At 51.1% G+C, this 24,065-nt stretch overlaps 2 long non-coding RNA genes across 8 annotated transcripts; one reads left to right on the forward strand and one right to left on the reverse strand.

Annotated features, from left to right (window-relative positions):
- Nucleotides 1-4,491: 4,491 nt before the first annotated feature.
- LOC135982849 (uncharacterized) lies at nt 4,492-20,658 on the forward strand. Of its 6 annotated transcripts, none has more exons than XR_010600347.1 (6): nt 4,712-4,870; nt 7,590-7,827; nt 9,088-9,191; nt 13,950-14,121; nt 15,631-17,270; nt 17,950-20,658. It is a non-coding gene; the product is annotated as an uncharacterized LOC135982849 (long non-coding RNA). The 6 variants fall into 6 exon arrangements; XR_010600348.1 differs by having other exon boundaries at nt 4,714-4,870; nt 16,598-17,270; XR_010600349.1 differs by having other exon boundaries at nt 4,714-4,870; nt 16,864-17,270.
- LOC122172594 (uncharacterized) lies at nt 11,944-18,047 on the reverse strand. Of its 2 annotated transcripts, XR_006173034.2 has the most exons (4): nt 17,909-18,047; nt 17,075-17,221; nt 15,486-15,666; nt 11,944-12,507 (listed from the first exon to the last, which is right to left on the reverse strand). It is a non-coding gene; the product is annotated as an uncharacterized LOC122172594 (long non-coding RNA). The 2 variants fall into 2 exon arrangements; XR_010600350.1 differs by having other exon boundaries at nt 15,486-17,221.
- Nucleotides 20,659-24,065: the final 3,407 nt, after the last annotated feature.

Here is a 24,065-nt window from a genome sequence, read left to right on the forward strand (position 1 = left end):
GCATTTGGAACTGGTGTCCCGTCTCACTCCTCAGTATAGCCTACATAGTCATAGCGAAGGCCATTTGGCTGTGATTGGTAACCGCCCCAGGCCCAATGCTTTGGGGGGCGAAGCACTTCAGGGGGATGTGTTATGCTTATAAGAAGCACACAGGATCTTTTTGAGTGGATAAGGCAGTACGCCGTGTTTATGAAAAATAGAATAGTAAATCAGCTAGCATATGCTCACATAAACACACACACACACGCACTGTCCCACCAGTCGATGTTATAATTACCAGTCTGTAGCTCCGACTAATCTAATGGCCAGTTAGATTGGTCATGAGTAGGGAAGCAGGGTCCTGTTGGTTGCAATCCAATGCTCCAAAGTTGTGTCAAGGCGAACCCAAAGTCCCATTGCAAAGCACCCTCCTTTATAGTAATTTTCCTTCATTGGGGTCAGTGAGTTTCGCACCATCATGCTTTAATCAATCACTGTCTGATGAGTGCTTTTCCAGTGCTTGTTTTCTTAAGTTGTTCTTCTCATCCTTTCATCCATTCCTCAGGGAGTTACCGCATAATGGTTTTGGTTACAGCTATCTTGTCCTGATTGATAGGTGCTTGCCTCATCTTTTAGAGTTGTCAATCTGCCCTCCTCCTCAAAATGTTATTAGGGATATACAGGAATCTCCTGGTGCCCTTGCATCTGTCTTCGGTTCCTCCTTAGAACATCTGGTCCAGTGATGGCCTTCACTCTTATCTTCTAACACACACATCCCTCATTCACACATAAAACAGGATGGATTTACACAGAAACAGTAGGAACATTTAAGCAGGAACATCAAGTTACAATTTAAAGAAACCAAATGAAACGTAATGTGGATAAATGTAAAGTAATGCACATTGGAAAAAATAACCCCAACTATACATACAATATGATGGGGGCTAATTTAGCTGCAACTATTCAGGAAAAAGATCTTGGAGTCATCGTGGACAGTTCTCTGAAGACGTCCCTGCAATGTGCAGAGGCGGTCAAAAAAGCAAAGAGGATGTTAGGAATCATTAATAAGGGGATCGAGAATAAGATGGAGAATATGTTATTGCCCTTATACAAATCCATGGTGCGCCTACATCTTGAATACTGCATATCGATATGGTCTCCTCATCTCAAAAAAGATATACTGGCATTAGAAAAAGTTCAGAAAAGGGCAACTAAAATGAGTAGGGGTTTGGAACGGGTCCCATATGAGGAGAGATTAGAGGCTAGGACTTTTCAGCTTGGAAAAGAGGAGACTAAGGGGGGATATGATAGAGGTAAATAAAATCATGAGTGGTGTGGAGGAAGTGAATAAGGAAAAGTTATTTACTTGTTCCCATAATATAAGAACTAGGGTTCACCAAATGAAATTAATGGGCAGCAGGTTTAAAACAAATAAAAAGGAAGTTCTTCTTCACACAGCGCACAGTCAACCTGTGGAACTCCTTGCCTGAGGAGGTTGTGAAGGCTAGGACTATAACAGGGTTTAAAAGAGAACTGGATCAATTCATGGTGGTTAAGTCCATTAATGGCTATTAGCCAGGACGGGGAAGGAATGGTGTCCCTAGCCTCTGTTTGTCAGAGGGTGGAGATGGATGGCAGGAGAGAGATCACTTGATCATTACCTCTTAGGTTCATTCCCTCTGGGGCTCCTGGCATTGGCCACTGTCGGTAGACAGGATACTGGGCTAGATGGACCTTTGGTCTGACCCAGTACGGCTGTTCTTATGTTCTTAATCATCACACTTTTCTACTTATTTCTCAATGCTAACTTTAAACCTATAACAAAGTGGTGACCATAAGGATCTATTCCTGCCTTGAAATCAGCTTCAGATACAAGATTCTGGCTGATGCATCTTTACCAAGGGCACACTAGGCCGTTCCTTCCCGCTTTTAGAAAGAGTGGCTGGCAGGGTACTTCAAATTATAATTACAGAATACATCAATACATTTAATACATACTAGATTATTTATTATCCTTCATTCTAACTAACTCATACCAAAACTAAAATAGGATTTTTCCACTACAAATGTGGGGTCCAGGGTGGCCTGGGGGGCTAGTAGGGGCCCTGGTGCTGGTAGCAGTGAGAGAACTGGCCCCAGCTCACCCTATTCTGCTGGTTCCTGGTGTCACTCAGAGGAGGGGATGGAAGCCGAAAGAAGCAGGGTAGAGACTTTGGGGAAGGAGTGGAGTGGGGGTGGGGCGGGAAAGAGCAGGGGTGGGAAGAGGCCGGGCTGGGACTTGGGAGAAGGGGTGGAGTGGGGGGGGGGCGGGAGTGCAGGGGAGGTTGTCCTGGGCCCCTTCTCCCCCCCCCCCGGACAGCCCTGGTGACTGGGGGTCCACACTGATGGGCTCGGGGACCTCCTTGAGCTCATGTGTAGGGACAGTCTGTCGTTCACCCTCCTGTCCCTGAGCAGGAGAAGGCATTCGACAGGGTGGACTATGGGTATCTCCTGGGCACTCTGTGGGCATTTGCATTTGGGCCACTGTTTGTGGGTTTCCTCCAGGTGCTGTGCGTCTCCATGGAGTGTGTGGTCAGGCTCAACTGGTCCCTGACTGAACCGGTCAGCTGTCAGGCCAGCTGCACTCTCTGGCCATTGAGCCCTTCCTCCATCTTCTCCGGAGGATGATGAGGTTGGTGCTCCGGGAGCTGGAGCTGTGGGTGGTCCTGTCAGCATATGCCACTGACGTGCTTCTCCGTGGTGCAGGATCCAGGGGCCCTAGTGCGGGTGGAGGCCTGACTGGCTATCTACTCAGCAGCCTCCTCCTCCCAGGTCAACTGAGTCTAGAGCTCTGACCTGGTGGTCAGGGACAGGTGGCAGACGAGCTCCCTCCCACCCGCGCTTCAGGCCATCCAGTAGAGCACGGATCTGCTACTCTCTCTGAGCATTCACCTTTCCTCCACCCATCCCTCTCCATCGGAGAACAGGCAGGGTTTGGAGGACAGGGTGGCTGAATGGCTGTGGAGGTGAACTGGACTGTTCCGGGGCCTCTTCCTGTGCAGGAAAGCACTGGTGCTCAACCAGCTAGTCCTGTCTATGCTCTGGCACCGGCTCAACACCCTGAGCCTGGCCCTGGATTTCCTGGCCCAGCTCCAGAGGATAGCACTGGAGTTTCCCTGGCCAGGACTGCACTGGGTCTCTGCAGGGTTCTCAGTCTCCCTCAGAGGAGGAAGGACGGGGCCTGGTCTGCCGCTGCACACAAGTCCAAGTCTTCTACCTCCAGGCCCTGCAGAGACTCCTTTAATGTGCATGAAGTGTGTTGGAACATGACTTCCTCTGCCTCCCCCAAGGGCTCCGGTATGAACGGCAGCTCTTTTTTCTCCATCCGAGGGGTCTGCAACCTGGTGCACTCGAGGTAAACATGCACCAGCGTCTCCCTCATGCCAGAAAAGGGCAAGTGCCTGGGATAGGTGTGAAATGTCCAAGTACCTTCATGGAGCCATCAGCTGATATTCCCGGCAGGCCGCAGAACCAGGTGGAATAAAGGCTGGGTCACCGCGGTTCCTCACCCTCAAGAGATGGCACAAGGTGCCGCCTCTATGTATTGGGGGGGACACGAGGGTGAGCAAACGAAACGTGTGGAGCACGAGCGTGTGCAGATATTTCCTTCGTGTGATTCGGAAATGAACCGGCTGCAGACTATGGAGCCTTCTCAAGTTGTGAGAGGGAGTGGGCCGGCGGGCAGCGAAGTTCACGGGGAAAGGCCCGATAACAAGGTCCAGAGGGCGGGGGTGGGGGCGGGCAGGGAGCGCCCTCTCACAGATCCTACTCAAGGAAAGCCACAGAGGCGGACGGTAAGGCTGCCCTCACCTCCGGGAGTACACGCCAGGAAGTATGAGGGGTGGAGAGCCCCATGAAACGACCAAGTGCCAGGGGATCCACCCAGTCCCTCCTCACCCCCGCTCGTAGTGCAGGAGGTCTCCAATCCTGGTGCTTCCTGCCAGGACCAGCCTCTGGCGCACTGAGGGGGACCCCGCTACCCCTACCCCTAGTTGGAGATTGTGCAGCACGAGCTCCGCGAAGCCACCTACCCCTCAGTGGCTGCCGCAAACCTAGACGTCAGCACCAGTCAGAGCCGTCCCATCCATAGGATGGTTTGGGGCAACCACTCCAGGCCCCATGCTTTGGGGGGGCCACGCTGGGCGCATGGTGGTCCAGAGGGTTAGTGTGTGTGTGGGGGGAGTGGCATGGCACTGGCAGTAGGGGTCTGGCTGCCTCCTCATCAGCATCACGCCGATGAGAGGACTTCGGGGAAGAGGTGGAGGGGGGCAGAGCAGGAGCGGGAAGAGGTGGGGTGGGGGCAGAGCAGGGGTGAAGGTTTAGGGTAAGGGGTGGAGCAGGGCCTGGGGTTGGGGGGGTTGTCCCGTGCCTTGCACCCCACCTATGGATGGCCCTGAGAGGTATGGTCCTGTAATTTGCTGTTCCTGTTTGATCATTTGCTTTCCCCTGAATTTAGTTGAACCTTGGGCTTTGTTAGTGGTTTCTCCCCCTGAGCTGGTGCAGTAGCCTTCAGTTGTGGGTGGGCTAGCACCCTCCCCCCTGCCCGGGACGTTGATAGGTGAGTTTCTTTTGTACGATGGAGAAAAAGAGCCAGCTGGAAGTAAAAGTCTTTCAGGGTCGCTGGCTCCCAGCCTTTACTTTGTATTTACCAGAAATCACGCAGAACACAAAGCCTAGAAAAGGTAAACAGCCTTCCCCTCCTAACCCGGGCCCCGTCGCACGGCCGGACGGCAGAGGGAAAGCGTGCTTGCTACTAGGGTGGCATCCTACGGTGGCCATTCACATCTCAGTGTAACAGGCCAGGTCGGTGAGAACTGCTCGGCCAGACACGCTCTGGAAGTGATGACCACGGGTATGAGAAAGTCAGATCCCTCAGGGGTGAGTGGGCACCAGGGAGTATGAGCCCAGGCCGGGGCTGGCTGTGAGGTTCTCCAGCCAGGCCAAGAAGGCTCCAGCCCATGCCAGAGGCTCTGTGTAGCCCCACATGAGGGGTTCAGTGTACCCCTATTTCCCCTCACCCCATGCCAGGGGCTCTGTGTTCCACCCTTCTCACATCTTCTCTCCGTGGGTCAGGGCATTGACATTTTAAATGCCAGAGGAACACGGGGAAGAGATTTCTGGGTCCTTCTGAGATGCTGGCAGGGGTTAATCTGGTCCCAGGGCAGGGCACTGACTGAGTCAGGGGGTGGAGAATGGGGTCTTTCCTCTGTAGGGGCGCTGACTCCTATCTTAACTCAATAGCCACACGCCATTCCCCATCCAGGGATGTGTGAGATGCAGCTGCCTCTGGGGTGGATTGGAGAGGACCTGTCAGGGCGTGGCCATTTTCTTCCCACTTCAAAAGGGGCCTCGCAGTCCACATCAAAGCCCCCAGCCATGCGTGGGGCCAGGAATGGGCCGCAGACGCAGGCAGGACGATGTGGGCTCCTGGGGCCTGACTCTTTGTGGCCACATGAGTCACGGGCTGCCGGTAAGCACGTGAGCAGAGGCGGCACCAGGATGTGGCCAGAAGCACCCCCAGCAGACAGCCCTCCGCAGCGCCCGTCCCTCTCAGTGGAGAGTATGAGAATCGAGACCACAGAGGTCAACACAGCTTGACGGGCAGAGGCACATGAGAGTGCACCTGCTCAGCCCTGTGCGGAAACAAACAATCATCAGCTGGATTGTTTTACAGGTGCGGAAACTGAGGCACGGAGAGGGCGGGCCCAGGTCACAGTCAGGGAGCCAGTGATAGAACCCAGGAGTCCCCTCCTTCCCAACCCACCTGTCCCCACTCCACTCCTAGAGCTGGGATAGAACCCAGGAGTCCTGGCTCCCAGCCCCCCTTGCTCTAACCCACCAGACCCCTGTTGCCTGATTTAAGAGGTTAATAATATTAATTGGGCTAGTATGGGTTTTAGGCTCACCAATCTGTCTGATCAGAAGATAATAAGGTGGTTGTTCCGAATCAGGCTCCACAGAATTTACAAGGGACCCTCGGGGTATGACAGGAAGCTCACGCTGAAACAGATAAAGCCTTAAAGACTTTTTATTAAGATAAATGAAGTAGGAATTATAGGTAAAATAATCAGAGTTGCAAAGTTACAATTGTATTACTGCTATTCAAAAGTTACACATGGCACAATGGTATTATAGGCTACACAGCTTTGGTTAACATACTCACACCCTTCCTTGATAACCTGCTGGTGAGAGACACCGGACCAGCCTGACGTCTGGAGGTTCAGGTTCCTCAATTCTGGAGTGAGGGGTGCAGAGCTTAGAAGAAGCTGGAGCTAAGAGCTATCAAAGCTAACTTAGAGTTTACTTAACTAGCTTAAACTTAAACTTAAAACCTAATAAACAAAACTAAGAACAAAAGCTTAGGGAAACCAAGCTACGCCTAGTCCCCTTGGAACTTAGAAACTTCTAAGAAAAACAAGTACAGGCTCTCTCTAGCAAGGTGGGTCACCTCTTTTATAGGGCATAGGTGCCAGACCCCTCCTTCTACGCCCAAACTTCATTTCTCACCCACAAAAATGTTAGGGTACACATACTCCATAGGCTAGTATGTTTGTATGTATTGAGGACATGTACATTCATATTCATGATATTAGATCATACACACATGTGTTATTTTTGTTTTTCCGGTTATTTTGGTTCTTTCCTTGTGGTGTACCTGTTAAATCTGAGGGTACACACTTGGAACCCTCCTATGCCAGTCTACCGTTATCTATCTATCTAGGTGAAACGTTTCAGACGTGTGTGTGTTGACTTTGCTATCTGAGTGAAAGGTCCCAGACACATGGATGCCAGCTTTGCTATCTGGGTGAAAGATCCCAGACATAGATACGCTAACTTTGCCTTAGCTTAACATACAGGATATGGCCTGTAGGTCTCTTGCATTACAGCCAAACTTACTTAAATATAAATCTATAAACCTAGTACACTAATCCAAATACTTAAACTATAAGAAAAGAAATATACATGCAAGCAAGCAGGTTAATCCTATAGGCTACACACACCCCTTGCATGGGGTGGTTTGCAACAATGAACCCCACCACATAGGTACGGCTGTAGGTGGTTAGTATCTATGGGGTCATTTTCCCTCGGTCGGGGTGATCACTGGTGAGTCATCCTTTGCCTGTTCTACAGTAAGACACAGCAATTGGTTGCCCAAATCAAGCACACATCCCTGTTCATATAGGAAATCAGTTCCCAATAGGCAATTCCTTGGGTCTGCTAATTTCATCAGTGCAAAGGTATGAACCTTTCTTAGGTGACCTATCTGTGCTTCAAAGGGTTTAGAAAGTGTAGTAACAACCTGATTGCTTGCAAAAGTTGGAAGTGGTTTTGTGCACCCTGACGACAGAGAAGAGGATCTAGGATCCTTGACATGGATAATGCCAATTGCTCCCCCAGTATCTATAATAAAATTCCTGTGGCGGCCCCCTACCACTGCAGATACTGTGGGTCTCCCACTTGCATCTCTGCCTAAAAGGGCTATAACTATGCTCAGGGCCGTGGGTGTCATGCTGAGTAATTTGTAGAGTATGCAGACAAATAATCTACGGGTTCTCCTTCTATCTCTTCAGAGGCAGCCAACTCTGGAGGAGGAGAAGCTCTCCACCAGACAGAAGGAAATGAGTTAATGGAGGCCACTGGACGGTTCAAGGATGCTGGGATTTGGCCTTCCATCATCAGCTCATTCATGCGTGCTCGGAGTTCCCGGATAGTCCGTCGTTGAGCCTCAAGCGTCTGCTGCACTGTCTTAAACATCATTACAATTGAGTCCTCATCTCTGTGGGGAGGCGGTGACTTGGATCCCTGCAGGTGTGAATTGTTCTGGGTGATATCTGAAAAGAAAGGAACACGGTCCCGGGACACTACATGGGGTCCAAATGCATAACCCTGTCGAGGGGCACGCCCACTCGAAGGTCCAGGATTATTACGTGGGTTAGGTTCATTTTGCCAACGCTGGTACCTAGGGAATTTAGGAACACCTTGGCCTAACCCTGGGGGTCCCTCAATCCTCACGGTGGGGTCAGCTCATGGTTCCTGAAGTATTGCAACAGGGGCTCCACGCTGACCTATTTTAGGGCCTCCCTGAGAATACGCCTTGGCCAGTAAGGCTAATGCCTCCTTCCAAGAAGTGTTATAATTTATATGCACGTTAACCTTTTCCTGCAAATGGGAAGAGAGTTATTGACCAACAAACTAACGTATGGTGGCTCATCTGTTTCCTCTTTCATGTGACTGTGACATGCTGCACTTAACCGCAGGTGAAATTGATGTGGGGACTCATTAGGTCTCTCCTTTAGGTTAGACAGGATGGCCACTCCAGCTTGCCCCAGATGCTGATTATGTTCCAATAGGGCTACTGTGTCTTTAAAAGATCTCTCTCCTACCCTAAACTCAGGTGGCAAAGTACTCCATAATGCTTGATTCTCTGAGTGGTAAGATTTTAATCCAGTCCTCCCTTGGTGAGCCAAACACTTTTGCTGTTTCTTGTACACATTGTGCATGCATTGCAACCGAAGAATCTTCCATCATCCCTATTTGCTTAACTACCAGATCTAGGGTCTTAATATCTGTAACAACTGCTACAGGGAAATCAGAATTAGAATGTGAGGATCTTCTCTCCAGATTGGGATCTGGGCTTCTATTTGAGTTTGAATCTATAATTTCTCTGTTTTGACTTCTCCTACCCAAATCCACATTTTCCTCATCAGAGCTATCAGAACTTTCCTCTGGAAAGAGTCCTAGATGAGCAGGGTAACTTTCCATAAAACATCTACGTCCTACACTCACGGCATCTCCACACTGACGCAGGACAACTCTCCGTCCATTAAGATCTGGTGTTGGGGTATGTAAGGGTTAAATAAAGACCTGGGTGACCGTTACCATGGTAATAGGGAGTATGGCACAGGCAAGCTGTATTTCTTTACTTGATAGATAAAGTTTGCTATCCTGCCCCTTCCTTTTTGCTTGTTAAGGATAGACAAGTGTTGCAGCCGCATAAGGAATGCGGCTGTCTAAAGAATACACATTGTGTGAAGTAGTGTTATCTCTCCTCTCCCTTCTCTTTCCCAGCTACATGAATGAGCTCGGGGTCATGGCTCCTTCCTCCCTCCCCTGTAAATTGCTGATTGAGGGAATCTGTGGCTACAATTACTGCAAAGAAATGTATATTCAAGGTAAAAGTGCCTGTGTAACATGCTTAATTCTGTAAACAGTAAACAGGGGCGGGTATAATCATATTCAGTAGATGGCTATTAATATTCATCATATGGGAGGGGAGTGGGGTCATGTGAGTTAGGGCGGGAGGGGGTGGAGCCAGGACTTGTGAGTTCTATATGGGGGATTTCAATTATCCCCATATTGACTGGGTATATGTCACCTCAGGATGGGATGCAGAGGTAAAGTTTCTTTACACCTTAAATGTCGGCTTCTTGGAGCAGCTGCTCCTGGAACCCACCAGAGGAGAGGCAATTCTTGATTTAGTCCCAAGTGGAGCACAGGATCTGGTCCAAGAGGTGAATATAGCTGGACCGCTTGGTAATAGTGACCATAATATAATTAAATTTAATATCCCTGTGGGAGGAAAAACACCACAGCAGCCAAACACTGTAGCATTTAATTTCAGAAAGGGGAACGACACAAAAATAGGAGGTTAGTTAAACAGCAATTAAAGGGCACAGCGCCAAAAGTGAAATCTCTGCAAGCTGCGTGGAAACCTTTTAAAGACGCCATAATAGAAGCTCAATTTAAATGTATGCCCCAAATTAAAAAACATAGTAAGAGAACCAGAAAAGGGCCACCGTGGCTAAACAGCAAAATAAAAGAAGCAGTGAGAGGCCAAAAGGCATCCTTTAAAAAGTGGAAGTTAAATTCTAGTGAGGAAAATAGAAAGGAGCATAAACTCTGGCAAATGAAGTGTAAAAATACAATTAGGAAGGCCAAAAAAGAATGTGAGGAACAGTTAGCCAAAGACTCAAAAAGTTATAGCAAAATTTTTTTTAAGAACATCAGGAACAGGAAGTCGGTTAAACAAACAGTGGGGCCACTGGGCAATCAAGACGCTAAAGCAGCACTCAAGGATGATAAGGCCATTGTGGCAAAACTAAATAAATTGTTTGCATCGGTCTTCACGGTTGAGGGTGTGAGGGAGATTCCCAAACCTGAGCCATTCTTTTAAAGTGACAGATCTGAGGAACTGCCCCAGCCTGAGTTGTCATTAGAGGAGGTTTTGGGACAAATTGATAAATTGAACAGCAATAAATCACCAGGACCAGATGGTATTCACCCAAGAGTTCTGAAGGAACTCAAATGTGAAATTGCAGAATTACTAACTCTAGTCTGTAAACTATCATTTAAATCAGCTTCTGTACCACATGACTGGGGGATAGCTAATGTGATGCCAATTTTTAAAAAGGGCTCCAGAGGTGACCCCGGCAATTACAGGCCGGTAAGCCTGACTTCAGTACTGGGCAAACTGGCTGAAACTATAATAAAGAACAATATTAACAGACATATAGATGAACATAATTTGTTGAGGAAGAGTCAACCTGGTTTTATTAAAGGAAAATCATGCCTCAACAATCTACTAGAATTCTTTGAGGAGGTCAACAAGCATGTGGACTGAGGGGATCCAGTGGATATAGTGTACTTTGATTTTCAGAAAGCCTTTGACAAGGTCCCTCACCAAGGGCTCTTAAGCAAAGGAAGCTGCCACGGGATAAGAGGGAAGGTGCTCTCATGGATTGGTAACTGGTTAAAAGATAGGAAACAAAGGATCGATATAAATGCTCAGTTTTCAGAATGGAGAATGGTAAATAGTGGTGTCCCGCAGGGGTCTGTTCTGGGACCAGTTCTATTCAACATATTCATAAATGATCTGGAAAAGAGGGTAAACAATGAGGTGGCAAAATTTGCAGGTGATACAAAATTACTAAAGATATTTTATAGACTGCGAGGGCTATAAAATCATGACTGGTGTATAGAAAGTAGATAAGGAAGTGTTGTTTATTACTTCTCATAACACAAGAACTAGGGGTAACCAAATGAAATTAATAGGCAGCAGGCTTATAACAAATAGAAGGAAGTATTTCTTCACATAATGCACAGTCAACCTGTGGAACTCCTTGCCAGAGGATGTTGTGAAGGCCAACACCCTAACAGGGTTCAAAAAAGAACTAGATAAATTCATGGAGGATAGGTCCATTGATGGTTATTAGCCAGGATGGGCAGGGATGGTGTCCCTAGCCTCTCTTTGCCAGATGCTGGGAATGGGCAACAGGGGATGGATCACTTGCTGATTACCTGTTCTGTTCATACCCTCTGGGGCATCTGGCACTGGCCACTGTTGGAAGACAGGATACTGTTCTAGATGGAACGTAAGTATGCCCCTACTGGGACAGACCTTTGGTCTGACCCAATACAGCTAGTCTTATGTTCTTATATTACTAAAAATAAATAAATCACTAGGACCAGATGGATTCACCCAAGAGTTGGGAGTGGGGGTGGAGCGGGCCTGGGGTCATGGGAAAGGGCCAGGGAGCCCCCCCTGCAGCAGCTCCCAGCCCTGCAGTGCCCCCCCTCCGCCCAGGGCGCCCCCCCCACGGTAGCTCCCCGCTCTGCCCTGCAGTGCCCCCCCTGCGGCAGCTCCCCACCCACCCTCCACCTGGGCAGCCCCCCCTGCGGCAACTCCCCGCCCCAGCTCACCTCCGCTCCGCCTTCTCCCCTGAGCACGCCGGCGCAGCTCCACTTCTCCAGCCTCCCAGGCTTGCGGCACCAATCAGCTGTTTGGCACGGCAAGCCTGGGAGGGAAGGAGAATTAGAGCAGGGGCGGTGTGCTCGGGGGAGAAGGTGGAGTGGAGGTGAGCTGGGGCGGGGAGCAGTTCCCCTGCATGCCCCCCCCCCATTACTTGCTGCAGGCAGCCCTCCCCGTGCTCCCCTGCCCCAGCTCACCTCCACTCCACCGCCTCCCCTGAGCGGGCTTTTTGGCACCCCCAACCACTTGGCACCCTAGGCGGCCGCCTAGTTCGCCTAGTGGTTGCACCGGCCCTGCTCCCTAGATGCCTATACTGAGTCGGACTACTGCACATACAGAAGGAACTGATGTGAAAGGAGACGCTCCCGGGGACTGGAGATGCATGGAGAAGCATCACAGCCTACTGGTGGCTATTCATTTTTTTTATTAAATCTAATGTTTGGAATCAAGTTTGCGTTACACAGGTTTAAAGGAAAGGCACTGTAGGTCTGGGGTCAAGCTTGGGTTGTGAGAAATTAAAAGTCTTGGTTATAAAGTTGACGAGATCCATAGGGTACATAACAAGCATTGTTCCAGATTAAGGTGTGTGAGTTTTTAAAAGCGGCAGAGAATAAGTGTTCTCGGATACGTCGTCCATAGTAAAGTGTCAGAGCCAGTAGAGGCAAAGTGGATATGGACACGGGTGGAGTTTGTCCCTCGGTCCGTCGGTATCTGGTGGATCTTCTATAGACGGATACAGTCTGTCAGGGAAGGAAATGGGTTATTTCCCTATGTCCCTTGTCGGAGGTCTCCCGGGGACTGGAGATGCCTGGAGAAGCATCACCGCCTACTGGTGGATACTGTACTACAGCAAGGCTAACAGGAGACACATTCAGGTTACTTCAGTGATGAACGACCCTGAAGTGCTCACCCAGCACTGAGATGCAGCCACCTCTGGGGAGGGGCAGCTGGGAAAAGGAGGCAGCATCTCAAGAGGCAGCAGATTGGGGAGGGACGGCTGTCCCCTTATTGGTGCCTGGCATCTTTGATCTGCACCCCCTGCCCCCTGCTTCCCCCCATTCCCATCAGCCCCTGCTCTACTGCTCTCCTTAGCCCCTCCCCTCCATCACCCTCCCCATCAGCTCCCAGCCTTAGCACGACCTTCACACTGCCTGTGTTGTACCAGTGGGGGCCCTCACCCCCAGGCCTTGGGTGCCCCTCTCTTCCCTCACCCACAGCACCCCCTGCTCTTTGTGTTTGTGGGGTATCAGCTGGCCCAACCCCCCACAACAAGCCAGGGAGGGGTCTCTGACCTCCTTCTCTCTCACTCCCAAGCCAAGCTTTGTCTGACCCACGCAGCAGGAGCCAGTTATTGGCTCTCCCCATTAACCCGGCAGGGGGTCAGGACTCCTGGGTTCTCTCCCCAGCTCTGGGAGGGGAGTGGGGTCTGGTGGTTAGAGCAGGGGGTCTGAGAGACAGGACTACTGGGTTCACCCCGAGCGCTTTATTTTAATTCTTAACCTCTGAACTGCAATTTGGAGTGATATTTACCAATTGCCTTGGCGATTGAATGAAACATGGCCCTCCTGGTGTGTCGTCACCCTGAACCTCTTCCCTAGCTGCCCCTCCCCAGAGGTGGCTGCACTTCAGTGCTGGGTGAGCACTTTGGGGTCCTTGGTCACTGAAGTAACCTGAATGTGTCTCCTGTTAGGCCTTTTGTATTACAGTATCCACCAGTAGAGGGCAGTGCTTCTCCATGCATCTCCTGTCCCCATGAGTGGCTCATCTAGGGAGGCTTTATAATTATCCCCTACCAGAGCCAGGAGAGAACCCAGGAGTCCTGGCTCCAACCCCCACTTCTCTAACCCACTTGGCCCCACGCCTCTCCCAGAGCTCAGCTAGAACCTGCATGGGCCGGGGCTGGGGAGCTCAGACTCCTGGCTTTAACTGGGCAAAAAACATTTTAAATGCGGATTTAAGTTGACAGAGAAATTTTTGCAAATTTGTTTCAATTTTGATAAATTGTTTTCGTCCCCCTCCCTAAAATGGTCCAAAATGTTGAAACATTTTGATATTTCTATTCCAGTCAAAATCTTCTATTTTATTTTTAAAATCCCTCCAAATCGAAGCATTTCATATACCCAGCATGATTTTTCTCCTGCGTTCTCACTTTGCCAAACAACTGATTTTTCTTTCTTTTCAGGGTCACCCAAAATGAAATTCTCCACCCTGAGTTTTTTCACAGCCAGCCAACCACATGAAAATCAGGTTTTCACATCACTCCAGTCATTCAGTTTGAGGAGGATTGAGTGTCGGGAAGGACCTGGAGGCTACAGTGAATCGCAAATTGAATATGAGTCCAGAGTGTGATGCAGGTGAAAAAAAGTGAATTTTCTAGTGTGCACAAACAGGAGTGTCGTACGTAAGAGGTGGGAGGTAATTGTCCTGCTCTACTGGACACTGGTGAGGCCTTCGCTGGAGAACTGTGCCCAATTCTGGGAGCCGCACTTTAGGTAAGGTGTGGACACACAGGAGTGGGTCCAGAGGAGACCAAGAAAAATGAGAGAGGTTTAGAAAACCTGACCTGTGAGGAAAGGTTAAACTCAGGCCATGTTTAGTTTTGAGAAAAGAATGGGGGACTTGGGAACAGTCTTTAAATATGGTCACAGCTGGTATAAAGAGGACGGGGATCAATTGTTCTCATTGGCCACAGAAACCACGGTAAGAAGCAACGGGTTAAATCTGCAGCCAGAGAGATTTAGGTTTGACAGCACAAAAAATTGGGCTCAGCACAGAAAACGCCCCTTCCCGGCATTTCTACCCGGCTGTCACCCTGTAGGGCCCTGTCTTCTCCCCGTATGGCCAACAGGGTCTGATAAGGATTGGCAAACCTGTCCCTTGTGCAGCTCTACCATCATATCTCTCTCAGGGAGACAGAAACCTTCTGGAGTCTCCTTCCTTGGAGGTTTTTAAGGCCCGGCTTGACAAAGCCCTGGCTGGGATGATTTAGCTGAGAATTGGTCCTGCTTTGAGCAGGGGGTTGGACTAGATACCTCCTGAGGTCCCTTCAAACTCTGATATTCTATGATTCTATGATTCTATGAAACCCAGTCTGAAGCAGGGAGCTCAGAGCTCGTTCCCCAGGCTCCGTCGCCTCTAGGGTGTGTTACCAGATTTGCCCTTTACTTTGGGGTACGCTCATTTATTAGGGTTACTCTTTGTGGGGGGAGGGGTTCTGTAATTGTATTAATGTACTGCTTGTGTCACTTGTGTTCTCATACGGAACTCTGCTTCTCCAGGCTGCAAGTTCCCTCCCAATGGAGCTACCCTGCAGGACCTAGGTTCCCCAGGGCTCGGTTCTTCCAGCCCCCGAGTCAGATGAACGAACACACACACACACACACACACACACACACACACACACACACACACACACACACAGTGTGTCTATGATGACTGAGTTAATCAGCACTCCCAAGCTGACCCCTTATATGTCCCTGGTTCAATGGGCTGGGCCGAGCAGCACTTTCAAGCTTCCACCCTCATATGCCCCAGGTTCAGCGTGTCCCTATCCCCATGTCCGCGTTACAATTGTTCTGGTAGTAACCCACTGGATGAGGAAACCCCACAGGATTTTTGGGCTCTGCAGGGGTCTTTAGCTTAGGTATGAGGAGAGTGGCTGCAGAGCGAATGGGGAAGCCAAAAACACCCATGAGAGAGAGTGGGGGGGGTTTCTCACCTCTTCGTGAAGCTTGAATCGACCAGGGTTCCCAGGTGATGGTGGTAGCTGAGGGTCTGGAGTGCTGGAGACAGGCAGAGCCCCCAGCACCGTCAGGCAGGAGAAGATGAAATCCCAATGGAACGGATGCAGATTTTGGATCCAGGCAACAGAACACCTACGTGAGCGTGTGTGTGGGTTTCTGTAGAAAAAGAACAATGTTTCAAGGGAGAACACTAGAATTCTTGGTGCGTAAAACGATTGATTTAAGGGAATATATCGAAGTTGTTTTGTTCAAGCTAGACAATAAGAACTGATCATTCCTGGCTATGGGCGGTGTTCCTTCGAGGGAGCTCATAATTCAATTAGGCAGCTTCAGTATTTTGGATACCAATAGAGGATTTATTACTAGAATTGGTCTGATAAGCACTGAGCTGGGTGTGGGCAGATGTAGGTTCATTAACATCTGGAGCAGAGATCCCCCATCATGCAGTGCTTCCCTGCTTTTCTGGTCCCAGAGTTCAGTGCAGTTCTTGTCTTGGAATCTCTGTTCTCCATTCTCTATGCTAATGGAGAAGGCCCCCTGTCCCATCTTTGATGCAAATGAGACTAAGGGAGTTGCCTTAATCCTCTCACCCTTGTCTGGAGGGGCTTGGGTAAGTCTTTCTTCTGAGCAGTTTTGATTCAAGCAGAGGTTGGGTGGGGGGAGGTCCTTCATGAGTCAGACAGGCTGGATACTGCACCCTGGTTTCCCAAGACCACAGAGATCGTAGGTTACATGTGACAAATGCCCCCTCCCAACTCCTGCTATATATCCACAGAGCACACTGCCGGGATCAAACATTATCTTAATGGTGGAAGTCCCTGGCAGATAATAAAATTGGATTCCTGATTGGTGGACAAAATCAGGAGGGGAGGGACTAGCTTAGCCACCTCCCCCTTTTGGAGAGACCTCTGGGGTGGCAGTGAAGAGGCCGGGTGGACAGATGGGGCAAGTTTCATGATCAGGGCAGCCACCTGTACCGTCTCCTGGACTCCACCAGGCAGGGTTGCCGATTCTGGTTGGCTGTATTCCTGGAGGTTTTGTCACAAGACAGAATTTTTAATGAAAGATTAATCTTTAATTCCTGCAGGTTCTAGGAGGGTCGGTGTCCCAACCGCCATGACATCATTGGGGCTTCATTGTCCTGGGCCTTGGAGCTGAGCTGGGATGAGGCCAGACAGGGAGACCCAAGTGACGTTGCCACCTCCGCTGGCTCTGGCTAAATCCCACACCCAGCCCGGGAGGTGAAACGTGGACTTCCTGCTCCCTCCCCCTCCCTCATGCTCGTCTTTTCCTTCCCCCTCTTCTTTCTTCTCTCTCCTCTTTCTCTCGCTCTTTTCGCCTCTCTCTGAGAAGAGTCCAGCTCAGCGGGCCCAGGCTGCATCTTTTCCAAAGATTATGTCATGTGATGAGCCCTCCAGGAATACGTCCAATCAGAATTGGCTACCGAAATGGCCCACTGCTGGGACAAGTTTGTCAGGCCTTGAAGTGGCTGGTCAGGGCGGGGTCTGGGGCCTTGTTTCTCCGGCTATGAGGCTACAAGAGTGAGTCAGCAGCTCAATTTTACTCTCTCTGCTGGTCTTTTCCATCCCCTTCCATGTGTGTTCATCTTGTTGGGTCTTCTGGGAGACGGGATCGGCCTTTTCCAGCAGCAGCAACCTCCCCAGCAGGTCCACCCACGTCTCCTTTCCCGCCAGAGGACAGTTTGTTCCAGCTAGAAGAAAAGCAGTCTGTCAGACGGGGGTCCCTTATCAAAATACAAGGTAAAATCCCCCCCAACCTGGGGCTGGATCAGAGAAGTGGCCCCTTGATGGGAAAGGCCCCGAATCCCATAATCCACTTGCCTGAGCCAGCCAGCAGGGGGCCAGGATGGAAGCTGACTGCCTGGGGAACACCTGGGCAGGGGCTGGCTGTGGTGGGGGAGACGGGGGTCTGTTGCCCCCTACAGGGGAAAGGCCCCATGTCCCATTCTCACCCACCTGAGCCTGCCAAGTCCCTGCCCTGGGGATGGAGTGAAAATGGCACGCCGTAGAGAGGAAAGGCCCTCAGCTCTGGGGCCGGACAGGAAAGGGAATATGGCCGATGGGTACAGTAAATGTCTCCATGGCCTAGTTTCCATTGCAAAGGCCCCCAGTGTCTTTCTTTCTTCTGTGTCTGTCACACAAGCCACACAGGTTGTACCCACTAGGGTTCTGCCCCGGGCTCTGGGAGGGGAGTGGGGTCTGGTGGGTTAGAGCAGAGGGGGCTGGGAGCCAGGACTCCTGGGTTCTATCCCAGCTCTGAGGGGGAGTGGGGGCTGGTGGCTTGGGAAGGAGGGGCAAGGAGGCAGGACTCCTGGGTTCTATCACCGGCTTCCTAACTGTAACCTAGGCCCGCCCTCTCCGTGCCTCAATTTCCCCACCTGTAAAACAATCCAGATGATGATTGTTTCTCTTTGCACAGGGCTCAGCCCCGCTCTGATGTCCCTCTGCCCCCAAAGCTGTGTTGGCCTCTGTGGTTTCGATTCTTGTACTCTCCACTGGAAGGGACAGGAGCTGCGGAGGGCTGTCTGCTGGGGTGTCTTCTGGCCACATCCTGGTGCCGCCTCTGCTCACGTGCTTACCGGCAGCCCGTGACTCATGTGGCCACAAACAGTTGGGCCCCAGAAGCCCACACCATCCTGCCTGCGTCTGCGGCCCAGTCCTGGCCCCACGCATGCCTGGGGGCTTTGATGTGGACTGCGAGGCCCCTTTTGAAATGGGAAGGAAATGGCCACACCCTGACAGGTCCTCTCCGCTCCACCCCAGAGGCAGCTGCATCTCACCGATCCCTGGATGGGGAATGGCGTGTGGCTGTTGGGTTAAGACAGGAGCCGGCACCTCTAGAGAGGAAAGGGCCCATTCCCCATCCCCCTGACTCAGTCAGTGCCCCGCCCTGGGGCCAGATTAACCCCTGCCAGCATCTCAGAAGGACCCGGTCATCTCTTCCCCGTGTTCCTCTGGCATTTAAAATGTCAATGCCCTGACCCAAGGAGACAAGACGTGAGAAGGGGGAAACACAGAGCTCCTGGAATGGGGGAGGGGGCACACAGAGCCCCTGGCATAGGGGGAGGGGGAATTGGGGCACACGGAGCCCCTTGCATGGGCTGGAGCCTTCTTGGCCTGGCTGGAGAACCTCACAGCCAGCCTGGGCTCATACTCCCTGGTGCCCACCCACCCCTGAGGGATCTGATTTTCTCATACCCGTGGCCATCACTTCCAGAGCGTGTCTGGCCGAGCAGTTCTCACCGACCTGGCCTGTTACACAGAGATGTGAATGGCCACCGTAGGATGCCACCCTACAAGCAAGCACGCTTTCCCTCTGCCGTCCGGCCGTGTGTCGGGGCCGGGTTAGGAGGGGAAGGCTGTTGACCTTTTCTGGGCTTTGTGCTCTGCGTGATTTCTGGTAAATGCAAAGTAAAGGCTGGGAGCCAGCGTCCCTGAAAGAGTTTTACTTTCAGTTTCCTATTGGCTCTTTTTCTCCATCGTACAAAGCAAACCCACCTATCAACGTCCCGGGCAGGGGGGAGGGTGCTAGTCCACCCACAACTGAAGGCTACTGCACCAGCCCAGGGGGAGAAACCACTAATTAAGCTCAAGGTTCAGCTAAATTCAGGGGACAACAAATGATCAAACAGGAGCAGGAGGTTACAGGGCCATGCCTCTCAGGGCTGTCCCTCGGGGGGTGCAAGGCCCGGGACCCCCACCCTAGGCCGTGCCCCTGCCCCTGCCCCTTCCCATCCCTGCTCCACCCCTTCCCCTAGAGCCTCACCCCTGCTCCACCCCCACCTCGCCTCTTCCCGCTCCTGCTGCGCCTCCAGTCCATACCTTCCCCCTAAGTCCCCTTCTCCTGTTGTGCTTACAAGAAGCACACGGGATCTTTTTCAGGGGAAAAGGCAATATGCCGCGTTTATTGAAGATACAACAATTAGCACACACACACACACACACACACACACACACACACACACACACACACACACACACACTGTCCCGCCAATCAATGTTATGTTATCGTTACCAGTCCAGAGTCCGGATCAATCTAGTGGCCAGCTAGGTTGATCAAGGGTAGGTAGGAGCCGGAATCCGTTGGTCGCGACACGATGCTCCGGGGAAGTCTTGGCAGGACGAACCCAAAGTTTCATGGCAAGGCAGCCTGTTTATATAGTGATTTTCCTTCATTGGGACCAATGAGTTTTGCGCCGTCATGCTGTAATCAATTGTTGTTTGACAAGTGCTTGTTTTCTTAAATCGTCCTTCTCATCCTTTATCTGGTTCTTTCATCAAGTCTCTCAAGGAGATATCCCAGGCTGGTTTTGATCACAGCTATCTTGTCCCCATTGATAGGTGCCTGTCTCATCTTTAGAGTCAGCAATCTGCCCTCCTCTGACATTTCAATAGGGGTGTGTTGCAGCCTCCTGGTGCCCTTGCGTCTGTCTTCGGTTCCTCCCCAAAACATCTGGTCTGGTGATGGCCTTCACACTTATCTCTTAACACACACATTCCTCATTCACACACAACACAGAATTGATTTACACAGAGCATTTGAACAGCAACATCAAGTTGCAATGCAAGAGAAAAAACAACCAATGCATTCTTTTACTTATTTTAAAATGCTAAACCTACAGCTAAGTGGTGACCCTAAAAGGTCTGTCACTGCCTTGAAATCAGCACAGACACAGATTCTGGCTGATGCATCTCTACCACTGGCCCATTAGGCCGTTCCTTTCCCCTTTCAGAAAGGGTGGCTGGCAGGATATGGTCAAACCATACACCAAAACATTTAGTACGTGCTACATTATTATTCTTTATCCTTCATTCTAAATTATACAAAATACAAACATAAAATCCTACTACTGCATAGGTATCATCTGATGATCTATGATCATACCTGGCTTAAAGCTTCTCATAGCATAGCTGCTCCCTGTTCCCCACTTTCCCGGAGAACCAACAACAGACACAAAGGGAAAGCTTTTTCCCAGTCTTAATAAGTTCTAGCCTTCCCATTGGCTCTTTGGTCAGGTGCCCACTCCCTTTCCTTTACCCGGGGGACTTTTTTAACCATTTACAGGTAAAACAAGCAGAGAACAGCCACCAAGTGGAACTTTATAGCTATCTGCCTAGCTGGGTGTCCCCCCTACCCTTAATTTATCACAACAACCAACAAGACGAACACGCACGAAATGGGGAAGAAAAACGCAGCAACCATTGACACTCCTTCATAGCCTCCCGGTTGGAGAAACACAAGCCCAGGCCTGGCTCCCAGTGGGCCACGTCGAGAAGTGGCAAACTGGTCCCAGCGATAGGTGGGTAGTTTTGTTTGGATGTATTCATGGAGGTTTCATCACAATATAATCTTTCATTGAAGTTTAACCTTCAATTCCTGGAAACACCAGGCCAATCCTGGAGGGTTGGCAACCAAAGATGCTGCCTTGGCCAGCGAAGTCCGACTCTTCTCAGGGAGAGGTGGAAAAAAGAAGGGGGGAAGGAAAAGAAGAGAATGGGGTTGGGGGTGGGAGCAGGAAGTCCATGTCTCACCTCCTGGGGTCGGTCTGGAATTCAGCCAGAGCCAGTGAAGGTGGTAACATCATCTGGGTCCCTCTGTCTGGCCTGACCCCACCTCAGCTCCTAGACCCAGGACACTGAAGGCCCAATGACGTCATGGTGGAGCCCAGGAGACGGTGCCGGTGGCTTCCATCTGTCCACCCGGCTCCCTTCATCCTGGAAAGGGGGCAGTGGCCAAAATAGCCCCCACTCCTGATTTTGTCCACCAATGCGGCCACATTTCCAACCCCCTAGATTTGATCAGTTCATTCCCCATTCCAGTATCCTTCTCAGTCATGAATATCTGAGCCAGGAGGTGCCGCCAGGACCAGAGGAAGGAGACTAGGCCTGGCTCGCTCAGCCGCGGCTGCCCTCACGGACGCTAGGCAAAAAGCAGGGATCAGGACACGTGCCGAGGTTCCCTGGGTGAACAGCTTAATATCTGCCAGAGCGATTTACGGCTAAACCCTGCCGCGACTCCAGCTGATGGAGGAACAATGGGGGTGTCTGCTGGCAGGGAGTTGGTCCCAGTGCCTGGCCTACTTTGGATTTAGTGAAATTCTGTTCCATCGTTATCTGCTAGGGATACCCACCAGTAAGATAACGTTTGATCCCCACAGCTGGCTCTTGGGAGCGCTGGTCACCCCAGCGGCGACAGAACCTGTGAAGCGAGCTCTGAGCTCCTTGCATTAGACTGGGATTCTGTCTCTGTAAGAGAGATCAGGGCAGAGCTGTGCGAGGGGCCAGTTCATAAATCCTCATTGGCCCTTGCTGAGCCTACGGGGAGAAGACAAGGCCCTACAAGGCAACGGCCAGGTAGAAATGCAGGGAAGGGGCCTTTTCTGTGCTGAGCAAAGCTTCTCCTGCTCTCGTCTAACCTAAATCTCCCATCCTGCCGATTAACCCCGTTATTTCTCGTCCTACCTGAACAGTTGATCCCCGTCCTCTTTATACCAGCCCGGAACATATTTAAATCATAGGATCAAAGACTGTTCTCGAGTCCCCCTTCTTTTCTCAAGACTAAACATGCCCAGTTTTTTAACCTTTCCTCACAGGTCAGGTTTTCTAAATCTTTTCTCATTTTTGTTGCTCTCCTCTGCACTCTCTCGAGTGTGTCCACATCTTTCCTAACGCCATTTTTGCAAGTGCATCCGACTCTTGACTCATTCAATTTGTGATCCGCTGTAGCCCCTCAGTCCTTCCCTGCACCAAATCCTCCTCAAACTGAATGACTTGGAGTGATGCCAAAAACTCGGGGGGGGGGGGGGGGGAAGGGATTTCATTTTGGCTTAACCCCCCCCACACCAAAATTTCAATTTTTTGGCAAAGTGAAAGCACATAAAAAATATCATGTTTGGTCAAATAAAATGCTTTGAGGGTTTTGAAAAATAAACCAATCCCGATTGGTGGACAAAAGCAGGAGGGGAGGGGTATTCCAGCCACTGCCCGTTTCAGGGGGCACATGGGGGTGGGGATGAAGGGAGCCGGGTGGACAGATGGGAGCCATCGGCACCATCTCCTGGGCTCCACCATGACGTCATTGGGCCTTCAGTGTCCTGGGCCTCGGAGCTGAGCTGGGATCAGGCCAGACGGGGGGACCCAGGTGATGTTGCCACCTCTGCTGGCTCCGGCTAAATCCCAAACACGGTCCGGTGAGACGTGGACTTCCTGCTCCTACCTCCTTTCTTGTGCTCGTCTTTTCCTTCCCCCTCTTCTTTCTTCTCTCCCCTCTTTCTCTCGCTCTTTTCACCTCTCTCTGAGAAGAGTCCGGCTCAGCTGGCCCCGGCTGCATCTTTTGCAACACCCGAAATGGCCATGTTTGCCAACCCTCCAGGATTGGCCTGGAGTCTCCAGGAATTGACGATTAATCTGTCATTCATGCGATGAAACCTCCAGGAATACGTCCATCCCAAACTGGCAGCCCTGAAACGGGCCTGTCACTGCGACAAGTTTGCTATATCTTGAAGTGACTGATCAGAGGAGGGCCTAGGGCCTGGGGCCACAAGCGCTGACTTGGACCTGGGGCCACAGGTGCTCGACCCCCAGCTCTGCCCCAGGCCTCGCCTCCACTCTACCCCTTCCCCCAAGGCCCCACCCCCCCTGCATCTTCCCGCCCCATTCTGTCCCCTCCCCCATGTGCATCACACCCTTGCTCCTCCCTCCCAGTGCCTCCTGCACGCTGCAAAACAGTTGATCGCAGCTGATGAGAGGCATGGGGAGGGATGGGAGGTGCTGATTGGGGAGCTGCTGGTGGGTGTTCAGCACCCCCCATTTTTCCCCATGGGTGCCTATTCTTGGGGCCGTGTTTCTCCAGCTGTGAGGCTACAAGGGAGGGTCAACGCCAGTGACAGCCGCTGAGTTTTTCTCTCTCTCTGCTGGTCTTTTCTCTCCCCGTTTGTGTGTGTTGCTCTTGTTGGGTCTCCTGGGAGACAGGATCGGCCTTTCACAGCAGCAACAAACCAGCAACTCCACCCCCGTCCCCAGAGGACAATTCCTTTCAGCTAGAACCCCACCTCAGTCCTCATCAAGATAAAGTCCCACCCACCCCCAAACTGGGGCTGGAGCAGAAAGTGCCCCCTAGAGGGGCAAGGCCCTAGATCCCATTCCCCACCCATCTGAGCCAGCCTGTCCCGTGCCCTAGGGCCGGAGTGGAGTTGGCGCCTCCTAGAGGAGAAAGGCCACATGTCCCGTTCCCAACCAGCCCCGCAGCTCTGGGGCTGGAGCTGGGAAAGGGAGGAGGGCTTACTGGCACACTAAAGGTCTCCATGGCCTAGTTTCCATTGCAAAAGCTCCTTCCACCAGAAAGTGTCCTTCCTTCTTCTTATGCATCCGAAGAAGTGGGCTGTAGTCCACGAAATCTTATGCTCTAATAAATTTGTTAGTCTCTAAGGTGCCACAAGTACTCCTGTTCTTCCTTCTTCTGTGTCTGTCGCACAAGCCACACAGGTTTTACCCACTAGAGTTCTGTCCCGGGCTCTGGGAGGGGAGTAGGCTCTG

The sequence above is a fragment of the Chrysemys picta genome, chromosome 4 (genome assembly GCF_011386835.1).
Source record: "Chrysemys picta bellii isolate R12L10 chromosome 4, ASM1138683v2, whole genome shotgun sequence".
NCBI lineage: Eukaryota > Metazoa > Chordata > Testudines > Emydidae > Chrysemys > Chrysemys picta.